The sequence below is a fragment of the Bubalus bubalis genome, chromosome 13 (assembly GCF_019923935.1).
Source record: "Bubalus bubalis isolate 160015118507 breed Murrah chromosome 13, NDDB_SH_1, whole genome shotgun sequence".
NCBI classification, from domain to species: domain Eukaryota; kingdom Metazoa; phylum Chordata; class Mammalia; order Artiodactyla; family Bovidae; genus Bubalus; species Bubalus bubalis.
In genome coordinates, this window is record NC_059169.1 from 70091883 (window position 1) to 70103223 (window position 11341).

Genomic DNA, 11341 nt, shown 5'->3' on the forward strand with positions numbered 1-11341 from the left:
CCAAGCCAAACTGGCTTAGCGCTGCCCCGAGCTAAACACAAGTGCACTTAGCGCTGAGTATCGAAGGTAAATCAAAGCCTCGCAGCCTTAAAGTATCTCACGGTGTATCGGGGCACACCCGAAGCAGCCCATTAGAATGCAGCTGCAGCCAGCCTCCTGCCCCATACGTTTGCAACCACAAGTGGCACGCCAGAGCCTGAACCAAACAGCATAGTACAATGCCCTTTTGTTGGAAAGGAGGACTATGACTCACCCCATCATTTTCTGTGTGCGCAGAAACCACGGCCTGCACAGGAGCGACCAGGCCAATCGGTCGGTGCTTCGCTGAAGCCCCAGGTTATCTGGACGCTGTCCCGATAGCGAGCTCTCTAGGGTGGGCGCCAGAGGGACTGCACAGAAAACTCACGATTAAGGTTAACAGGGGCCAGGAGGAGATCTATGCATTCAGATATTAAATTAATAAGTAACAAGTGCATTAAAAATATGTGACCAAGACCTCTGATGCATTAGTAACAAGATGCTAGCTTAGCTTCCCAACTAGACTTTGTTGGATTTTTTAAAAACAGAATTTTATCTGTGTTTTTCAAACTAGGCCAAGAGGCCTCCTCTATTTCTAAAACACAAAAATTCTTTCTGTTCCTCTTCTCAAACCAAATCAGACTCTGGACACACCCAGGAGCTCACTGTGTCTTTTAGTTAACTCTCTGTCGCCTTTCACTTGAGAGAAAGTTCTGCCGGTAACAAAACCTGCTATACTAGCCAAGAGGGAAAAGGACTTGAAGGAAGAGGAAGAACACGTTTTTAATAATTGTTCTCAAATCATATGAGGATAAAAAGTAAAAGAAGTCGAGAAATATGCCACTCCATGCAGGAGTCACTCTGGACAAGTGTTTCCAAGCTATGGCCTATAGGTCAGCCATCATGGCAACCAAAGGAGAATGTAATTACAAATGAGGACCTGTGAGGAGTGTCTAAGACAGTTCCCACAAAGGGTACAGTGGAGAAAAAAAATCTGTGCAAACGAAGAAAGGCGACACTGGAAACTCATGAGAGCAGAGAAGAAAAAGGTGAGTAGGGAGAGAGAATGAGGTGGGAAGCAGAGAGAAGGGATGAGTGTGGGTAGCCACGGGCAGGCTGCATCAGGGTGAACATCTCACATTTCTAATTTAATGTAAGTAATGCGTGGCTTTGTAAAAAAGCAGGCAAGGAAAGAAGAACTTCAGTGTTCTCATACACATAGAGTAAATATGTGAAAATGCAGACAGTGCAGAAGAACATAATGTAGAAGTGAAAGTCTCTCCCCCACCAACAAACAGCTATTAATGGTGGAGCAGAGGTGCAAGGGGTGGGGACAGGCAGGAGGCCAGGCAGCCCTGAGACAGCAGCTAGAGGCCAGCCCTGGACATTGTGGTTTAAACCGAAGGTTTTCAGCTAATGGCTTCACAGGAAGCCCTTACACAGGATTCCCCCACCCCTAAAAATCCTCGCCTAATTCTCAGCAAATGTGAGAACTGTGGCCAAAAACAACAGCCACCTCCCTATTTGATTTAATCAGAAAAAAAAACAAACACAACACCTCTATTTTTATGCATGCCTGAAATGTTAAGAATGTACCTGTAGCAAATTTGAACAGAGAGCATTAAGCTTTGTTATGTACTTAAACTGAGTGAAAGTATGTATGACAAATATACAAATGTCACTCTCAGGACCTGGGTCAGGTGGTGTGTGGTAGTAAAAGCTGACCAGTTATGTCATATTTATATCTCTGTCCTCTGTCCTAGTTCACAGGAGGTGACAGTGGGAATGAAGATGAGGCTGGAGAGGAGGAGGTGTTGGAGCAATGTCTTATGCCTGGTGATAAATGAAAATGCTGAATTTCCACAGGTATGTTAGGATTTCACACATCCCATAGAGAGGTTAAGATAGCATCTTCTCATATAGTGTTAACATAAAATAGTTATCCTAAAGAACGATTAACATATTACATATTAAATAATAATACTATTTATGTAATAAATCATGAATAATAGATATTTATCAGAAACAGAGTCTCCTTTATACAGTTATAAATGAGTTCTAGTTGTTATTTTAATAATAATCCTTTATATAATAATTCTTCATGAATTATTAAAGTACCAGTTTGACCTTTACCTGGAATATCAAGCGAAGTTAGGACTTGAGTAGTCCTCACTGTATTGTACGTACTGTATCTCTGTATAGTTTCTGGGGCTTCCCCGATGGCTCCCCCAATGGTAGGCGGATGGTAAAGAATCTTCTACAGTGCAGGAGACATAGGAAACACGAGTTAGATAAGAAGATCCCCTGGTGGAGGAAATGGCATCCCACTCCTGTGTTCCTTGCCTGAGTAATCCCACGGACAGAGGATCCTGGTGGGCTACAGTCGATGGAGTCACAGAGAGTCAGGCCCAACTGAGCACATGGCACATAGTTTGTTAGTTGGTTGATTTATACCCTGCTTTGTTGAACAGAAGATTTAAGATTGCCCAGTGCCCTTCACATCAGACGTGCTAAATAGTCTCCAACTGCATGCTGTTAGGCTGTATAGAAGTATATATATCACCAATGCAATGAACATGAACTTGGGCAAACTCCAGGAGATGGTGAGGAACAGGGAAGCCTGGCACGCTGCAGTCCATGGGGTTGCAAAGAGTCGGACATGACTGGGTGACTGAACAAGATCATAATGTTAGATGACTATATTTGAATAATATTAAATACTAAAACACATGGTAACTGAAATGGTTTCTCTCTCTCTCTCTCTCTATCACACACACACACACACACACATTGTTTTTAACCCCATAGCTTTTCTGAACAAAAACAGAAGAAAAATGCAGAAAATATAAAGCCAAGCTGGAGTAGGTCCTATGCAGTGAGCCCTTTGGGGTCCCTAGCAGAGACATACATCCCAGTCTGTTCACAGTCATCCAGAGTAAGACAGCTCAACAGGGACGTGAAGACTTGAGAAGACTTGGTCTTCTCAGCGTCGTCCTTTCAAAGAGCTATCATCAGACTCCTTTTGATTCTAAAGAGAAAAGGATAATAACACTGTTCTTCTTAGGGAGCTAATTCTCTCTGACTGAAATAGTCAAACCACATAGCTCTTTCTGTTTATTTACAGTGTTGTAATTGTATAACAGGATAGAAGTACCAATGCATTCAATAGATAGAATACTCTTTATTTAAAATAGGGAAGGATTTCCTAGAGGAAGCATAAAATTAAGAATGTTATGATAATTTTGTAAACTATCCAGGTGTAATTACCAACCAATAAAAATAAAATATTTCATAATACTCTTAGTTTTCACTAGATATTGGTTTATAAGTCATGGTTCTATTGTTTACCTTGTCACAACAAAGTCCTTAAAACCAATATTCTTTATTTGTTGATATGTACTAGGTGGAAATCTTTATAATCCTGGGATTTTATGTGCAAAAAGCTGCCCAGGTAGGCCCCAGCTCCAGGTGTGCAGTGCGTACAGGCCGCAGGAGCATCCATGTGATCCAGGGGCCTAGGTTGGCTGGACCTTTCCCAAGGGGACCCTGAAATAACACAGCTAAAAGTGGAGAAACAGGAGCTAAGATCTCAGCTGATAAGATGGGCCTTGCATGAGGTCAGAGGACAAGTAGTCATCAGTAAGAGAACAGTAGTGATTAGAACTGGAAGTTGAGAAAAAGAACAAGGCTTTATGAGGGCTAAATCAGCTAAAACAGTTCAAAACTAAGGCTCTGAAGGACAAAGAGTGTAAGAACATTCCCCATCCCCTGTTTTTAGTCACTGGTTTAGGGGATGATTTAGGGGGTTCCCAGGTGGTGCTAGTGGTGAAGAACCTGCCTGCCAATGCAGGAGACATAAGAGATTCAAGTTCAATTCCTGGGTGGGAAATATCCCTGGAGAAGGGCAGGGCAACCCACTCCAGTATTCTTGCCAGGAGAATCCCACAGACAGAGAAGCCTGATGGGCTAGAGTCCATAGGGTTGCAAAGAGTAAGACATGACTAAAGTGACTTAGCGCACATGCAAGCATTACTGATTTAAATTTACACTGAGAAATTCATGGCCACAAGCAACCAAAATGATGGTGATGATGGTGGTGGCGGCATGATTGGTGTATTTTCTCCCTGAGTTCCAGACCTGGGATGCAACAGCTCTTCATCAAGAGTTGGTTGCTTTTCTGGTTTGATTGAGAAATCGCTGTCACAAGCATCAGAAAAACTCAAATAGTGCATTCTCTCCGCGGGCCTACATGGGAATTAGAAGGTAGCCCAATGAACACGGAATCCAATGGCATAAGGTGATGATAGTTTAAGGGTCCATCTCTCTGTTGGAGTATCTTACTCCCCCACAGCATCTGCTTTAGAGCTGGATTTGCCACTGGGACCAGAAATGCTGGCTGTTAGTCCTTTGGGATCTAAAGCTGAAAAAGGGAGAATCAAGGGGACTAGGAATTGTTTCTGCATTCTAGGGAATGTGGAAGATTTTGCAGTTTCTTTTTCGTAAATTGGAGATATGACACCACCACCACCATCACCCGGCCCTCCCCCCTCCCCCCACCAAAAACAAAAACAGAAACCTCCTAGGCTCTAGGAGTGGAGTCTTATAGTACTCAATGGATAATATGGTCCTGTCAGTTTTAGCCTCAGCCAGAGATGAAGGAACTAGCATTTCTGATAGAATTAAGAGATCGAAGATACTGTTTACTGAAAATAAGCCATGGATGGAGGATTCAGGGAAACAGGGACAAAACTGTATCCTCTACCTAACAGGGCCTGGTTCACAGAAGGTGAAGATAAGCATTTGAAAACGAATAAACAAATAGATAAAACAGAAAATCAAAATACAGGTAACTAGTTTTAAGTAATAAAACCCCCGAGAGATCAGAATCCAGGAAATTAGATTCAGTCTAAAAGGCTATTGAGCCCGGAAATCAGAATACAGGTCTAATCATAACAGTGGCTTCTTTTGCATTTCCTGCTGAACTAGGATGGCATTAAATTTATAGATTTTTTTCCCCCAAACATTTTATTATGAAAATTCACAAATTTACAGCAAAGTTGAGAGAATTTTATAGTGAATACTGGTAATTACCACCTGGATTCTACCATTAATATTTTACTATACCTGGGTTCTTTCAGTTCAGTTCAGTCACTGAGTCATGTCTGACTTCTACCCCAGGGACTGCAGCACACCAGGCCTCCCTGTCCATCACCAACTCCCGGAGTTCACTCAAACTCATGTCCATTGAATTGGTGATGCCATCCAGCCATCTCATCCTCTGTCGTCCCCTTCTCCTGCCTTCAATCTTTCCCAGCATCATGGTCTTTTCAGTTCAGTCAGTTCTTCGCGTCAGGTAGCCAAAGTATTGGAATTTCAGCTTCAGCATCAGTCCTTCCAATGAATATTCAGGACTGAATTCCTTTAACATGGACTGGTTGGATCTCCTTGCAGTCCAAGGGACTCTCAAGAGTCTTCTCCAACACCACAGTTCAAAAGCATCAAGTCTTCAGTGCTCAGCTTTGTTCCTAGTCCAACTCTCACATCCATACATGACTACTGGAAAAACCATAACTTGGACTAGATGGACCTTTGTTAGCAAAGTAATATCTCTGCTTTTCAATATGCTGTCTAGGTTGGTCATAACTTTCCTTCCAAGGAGCAAGCGTCTTTTCATTTCATGGCTGTAGTCACCATCTGCAGTGATTTTGGAGCCCAAAAAATTAAAGTCTGTCATTTCCACTGTTTCCCTATGTATTTGCCATGAAGTGATGGGACAGATGCCATGATCTTAGTTTTCTCAATGTTAAGTTTTAAGCCAACTTTTTCACTCTCCTCTTTCATTTTCATCAAGAGGATCTTTAGGTCTTCTTCACTTTTTAAATCTTTATTCATCCATTTATGTATTTTTGGCTGTGCTGGATCTTCATTGCTGCCCACAGGCTTTTCTCTAGTTGCTGAGAGTGCCCTCTAGTTGAGGTGCTTGGGCTTCTCACTGCAGTGGCTTCCCTTGCTGCAGGGCTCAGGCTCTAGGGCTTGGGCTTAGTAGTTGTGGCACACTGTCTACTTGCCCCTTGGCATGTGGAATCTTCCCAGACCAGGGATCGAACTATGTCCCCCACATTCACAGACAGATTCTTAACCACTGGACCACCAGGGAAGTCCTGCATGCAGTTCACATGCATGCTAAGTCACTATAGTTGTGTCCAGCTCTGTGCAACCCTAAGGACTGTAGCCCACCAGGCTCCTCTGTCCATGAGATTTCCCAAGCAAGAATACTGGAGTGGGCTGCCATTTCCTTCTCCAGAGATCTTCCTGGCTCAGGGATCAAACCTGTGTTTCTTTATATCTCCTGCATTGGCAGGTGGGTTCTTTACCACTAGTGCCACCTGGAAAGCCCAATATAATCTCTGCTGCTGCTGCTAAGTCGCTTCAGTTGTGTTCAACTCTGTGCGACCCCATAGATGGCAGCCCACCAGGCTTCCCGTCCCTGGGATTCTCCAGGCAAGAACACTGGAGTGGGTTGCCATTTCCTTCTCCAATGCGTGAAAGTGAAAAGTGAAAGTGACGTCGCTCAGTCGCGTCTGACTCTACGTGACCCCATGGACTGCAGCCTACCAGGCTCCTCCGTCCATGGGATTTTCCAGGCAAGAGTACTGGAGTGGGGTGCCATTGCCTTCTCCGAATATAATCTCTATATACCCTCAAATGCTGAAAGATAACACTGGAAGAACACCTGCTTTAGAAGCAAATAGTCCTAATATCTGGTTCTAGCACTTACTAGTTATGCTTTTGCTTAAGTTACTTAATCTTTCTGAACCTCCATTTCCAGATCTTATAAATGCAGATCATAATTTTTACAGTGATGTTATGTGGCTTAAGAACAGATGAGAAACATTGGTGTCTTCGTGATTAGTATTAACTCACATCCAGTTGCATTAGCCAGGATAGTTTACGTTTTTTATATTCATGTGAATTTCTTAGATGAACAACATATATGCATATGTATAGTAAATATATTCATATATGAAAAATCTTAGTTGGCTATTATTTCAAAATGGCTAATATATAAAAGATATGGTAATATTCAGTTGATTATTTGAAGTTGTGTTCCTAACTTTGCTCACAAATAAAGTACCCATTGTGCCAATATGCCTTTCTAGTGAAGCAAAAAAACCATCATATACATTTTATAGGAAATATTGATAAAGTTAGCAAATTATATAATATTTCTACTATTTAAAGGAATGTTGTTATAAAGCCATCATACTCTGATTGGGATTAGAATAAATCTTCTAATTAAAAGGACAAAAGTCTTGTTGTCCTTTATAGAATGGCACAATCACAAAATGTGATTGTTTGAGCCACATAATGTTGGAGAAGAATTTATTTCTTTATCATTGCTTATTTCATTAAGCAATGATACAGTTTTGATATAAACCATTAAGGTAGTAAGAGATGTCAAAAATCACCTGTGTGATGAATTATAGTAAATATATTATAGGCAATATAGTCAATATATTAAGTCAATATATTATTATTACATAATAATATGTACATAATTACAGAATGTATGTATAATAATATACACATAAAATATGTATACATGTACATAATATACATCTATCACATAATTATTACATATATTACATATATAATACAATTATGTGTGTAATTATATAATAAATACAATTATTACATATATTATGTGATATATGTATATTACATAATATACATATATTACATAATAATATATTGACTATATTATATAATATATTAATATATTATTATAAGGGGCTTCTCTAGTAGCTCAGATGGTAAAGCATCTGCCTTCAATGCAGGAGACCTGGGTTTGATCCCTGGGTTGGGAAGATCCCTGAAGAAAGAAACAGCAACCCACTCCAGTATTCTTGCCTGGAGAATCCCATGAACAGAGGGGCCTGGGAAGCTACAGTCCATGGAGTCCCAAAGAGTTAGACACAACAGACTGACTAACACTTCACTTTACTTCACTATATTATAAGCATATGAAAGTAACCTATGTGATTATGAAGTTTTACTGCCTATATATAGAAAAAGAAATGTCATTTAAAAAATTATTGACAATAGATACATAGGGATTACCAAATGGTGGAACCCTTAAAAATCATTTCATAGAAAAAGTATATCCTTTTGCAATGTTATTGTGTACGCAGCAAATAACATACTAAGCTACTTTGATCAGCAATCAAAGCAGGATTTATAGCTAACCTAAAATGTAACACTGGCTCCTTCAGGTAATTCATTCCAGTGTTTATCAACAAAGCTTATTAGCCAAAAATCCCAGTGAAAGAGTCCATAAATCAATGAATGTGGCCGTCAATGCTGAGAGATTTCTTGAACAGATACAAAAGACACTCACCGAAAAGGAAAAAATTGATAAATTGGATCGAATTATAATAAAGAACTTCATCAAAAGACACCACTAACAAAGCGAAAAAAGAAAAAAAGCCACAGACTGGAAGATGTTACTGATGCAAGTTCACAAGTTGTGTGCCCAGTTCACAGTGAGGCCAAACAAACCCAAAATGTCAGAGTTTGGAGCAGAGAAAGTGTTATTGCAGGGCTATGCAAGAAAAACACGTGGCTCGTGCTCATAACCCCCCAGACTCCCCTGGTTTGGGGGGAAAAGCTTACATGGGCAAAACTTGGGGTGAGGGCTGCTGGGTATGAGGCTTTCTTCTGATTGGTTGGTGATGAGGTAACAGGGTGGTGCTCTAGTAATCTGGTACTCTCCCTGAAGTTGCCAACCTCCACTGGGTGGGGGTTTTGGTTCGAGTAGAACTCAAAGATACTGTTACCTATGCCTCTTGAGGCACCAGGGTCTTGCACTATAATTTTCCGATTGTTCCTCCTTTGTTTCTACATCCCCTTACTTCCCTGATTAGCAACTGTTTGAATCTGCTCTTTGGTATTCAGGAAGGTCTAGGAGACAGAAGCCCTTTTCCTGCAAATAAGAAAACAGGGGACACAGAAAGGCTTTTGTGCGCAGGAGGGCCCCACAAGGGTCCTGCTTGCTTTCAAGATACTCATAATATCTTATATCTGACAGAAGACTTTTATCCAGAATATATTTAAAAACTCTTACAAATCAATAATGAATAAACAACAATTCAGTTGTTTAAAAAAGGCAGACTTAAATAGGCACTTCCACAGAAGAGAAGGGGATTAAGGTACACATCTTCTAGGTTGAAAAAAAAGTAAAAGGGTTAATTGCTCAGTCATGTCTAATTCATAGTGACCCCATGGACTGTAGCCCGCCAGGCTTCTCTATCCATGGGATTCTCCAGGCAAGAATACTGGAGTGAGTTGCCATTCCCTTCTCCAGGGGATCTTCCCAATCCAGGGATTGAACCCTGGTCTCCTGCATCGCAGGCAGGTTCTTTACCATTTGAGCCACCAGGGAATCCAGGTTGAAAGATTTTGGTAAATCACATTTTTTTTTATTCCCTGGCATCTTATTTATACAGCACATGCTATTGGTTTTTTTTTTTCCTTCCTTTTTAATATTAAAAATTGTTCTGCTTTATCCCCTATTATTCTTATTTTCCTGTACTTTTATGAAATACCTTTATTTTACCCCATTTTATTTTCCCTTCCTATGTCAGATCTCTATATTTCCCATCTGCATCCTGGCTTAAGTGTCTTAGAAATTTAAAGTACTAAATATCCTTTTCTTTGGGCCATTTAGAGACATCCTGTGAAGGACCCTGCTGGAAAACATTCAGTGGTGCTGCTGACAGCAAAGCTGCAAGATGACTAGTGTCCGTGTGTTGGAAGTGAAAGGTTCTCCGTGTTATTTGTCTTGTTTTTGGTTGTTGGATGTAGGTAATACACCTTATAATTCAGCAAACCCAGACTGGATGAGTGCAACTAATGCCACGTAAATTTAAACATCAACTTCTGAGGTAAGGAAGAGAAGAAAGTAAATGAAAACGGGGTATTGACTCTTAAATGTGACACCCTAGGGAGGCAGTTTGCATAGTGGTTAAGAACACAGACCAGATTTGCCTGCATTTGAATCTAACTTCCTTTTTTGACTATGTGACTCTGGGCACATTTCTTATCTTTTCTTTGCCTCAGCTTTCTCATCTTTAAAGTTGGAGGACAGTTTGACCTCATGGGGTTATTACAAGGATTAATTTAGTTTATTAACAGTACTTAGAACATTGCCTGGCAATAGTAAACACCACATAAATGTCAGTTACTATCACTCAAAATTATAATAATGAATAGATGAAGGCTCCAGAAACATTTTTAGCTTTTAGAAGTCTGAGGTTTGTTTTTTTTTTTTTTTTTTTTGTAGTGTTTTTGAATTTTAAAAGATCACCAATGGGGCTTGGATTACTCCAAGAAAAAAAAAGTGTGGCTTCATACACTGATAAATGAGTTTTTAAGAGAGAAACCATTTTGTATGACCCAGTACAAGGAGTAAAGTTGACTCACAGGAGATGTCTGGCTGGCATGAAAACCATTAAAGAAAATCCTGAGCACGATGTTGACCTCAACTCAGAAACACATGCTTTACATTATCATCCTATCACTTATTGAGCTCCTGGCATGTGTCGCTGAAACAGACAGACTTGTTGTTTTTGTAATTTTTTTCAAGTAGTCATTCTCTGTTATTGCTTTTGATTTAGATAAACGACCTTCTAACTAACTACTGGGAAACCTTTTGTAGACTTTATTTGTGATGGTTATGTGAAGTGATAGCTGCGAAAGACTGTCAAAATCGCTCTTAACAGTGTGCTTTTCCAAAAGAAAGGCCAATTTCTTTGAAAGTAATAATGAAAGAATAATACAATCCCAGATATAAGAAGGAATAAGGTCTGTGAGCTCATGGATGGCATTCATCTCCGAAGACAGGAAAGTCTGTCTCAGGAGCTAACCGGTTTTGCTTGCTTCCTACCGCTGAGTACACTTGAGTAGCTACAATGGGAGCAAAGTACACTGGGCAGTGCCCCAGCAAATGACTTTTCTTGCCAGGAAAGACTAGGGCAATTCTGCCTCTACAGTAAAGGCTGATTCACAGCTGTATAAGAGTCTGGCTTTTCACTGAAGATGTGACTACCTTGAATGGCCTGAATGTTCATTATATATTCAGTATATGTACTACTTTTAATAGGGCTTCCCCGGTGGTTCAGCGGTACGGAATTGGCCTGCAATGCTAGAGACACAGGAGACATGGGTTCCATGCCCTGGGCTGGGAAGATCCCCTGGAGGAGGGCATGGCTACCCGCTCCAGTATTCTTGCCTGGAGGATCCCATGGACAGAGGAGCCTGGTGA

At 40.6% G+C, this 11341-nt stretch overlaps 1 long non-coding RNA gene across 2 annotated transcripts; it reads left to right on the forward strand.

The window, feature by feature from the left end:
- The first annotated feature begins 380 nt into the window (after positions 1-380).
- On the forward strand, positions 381-11301 carry LOC102415044. 2 transcript variants are annotated; one of them, XR_003102772.2, is made up of 4 exons: positions 381-1067; positions 1782-1884; positions 9746-9962; positions 10361-11301. It is a non-coding gene; the product is annotated as an uncharacterized LOC102415044 (long non-coding RNA). The 2 variants fall into 2 exon arrangements; XR_006543813.1 differs by having other exon boundaries at positions 9746-11301.
- Positions 11302-11341: the final 40 nt, after the last annotated feature.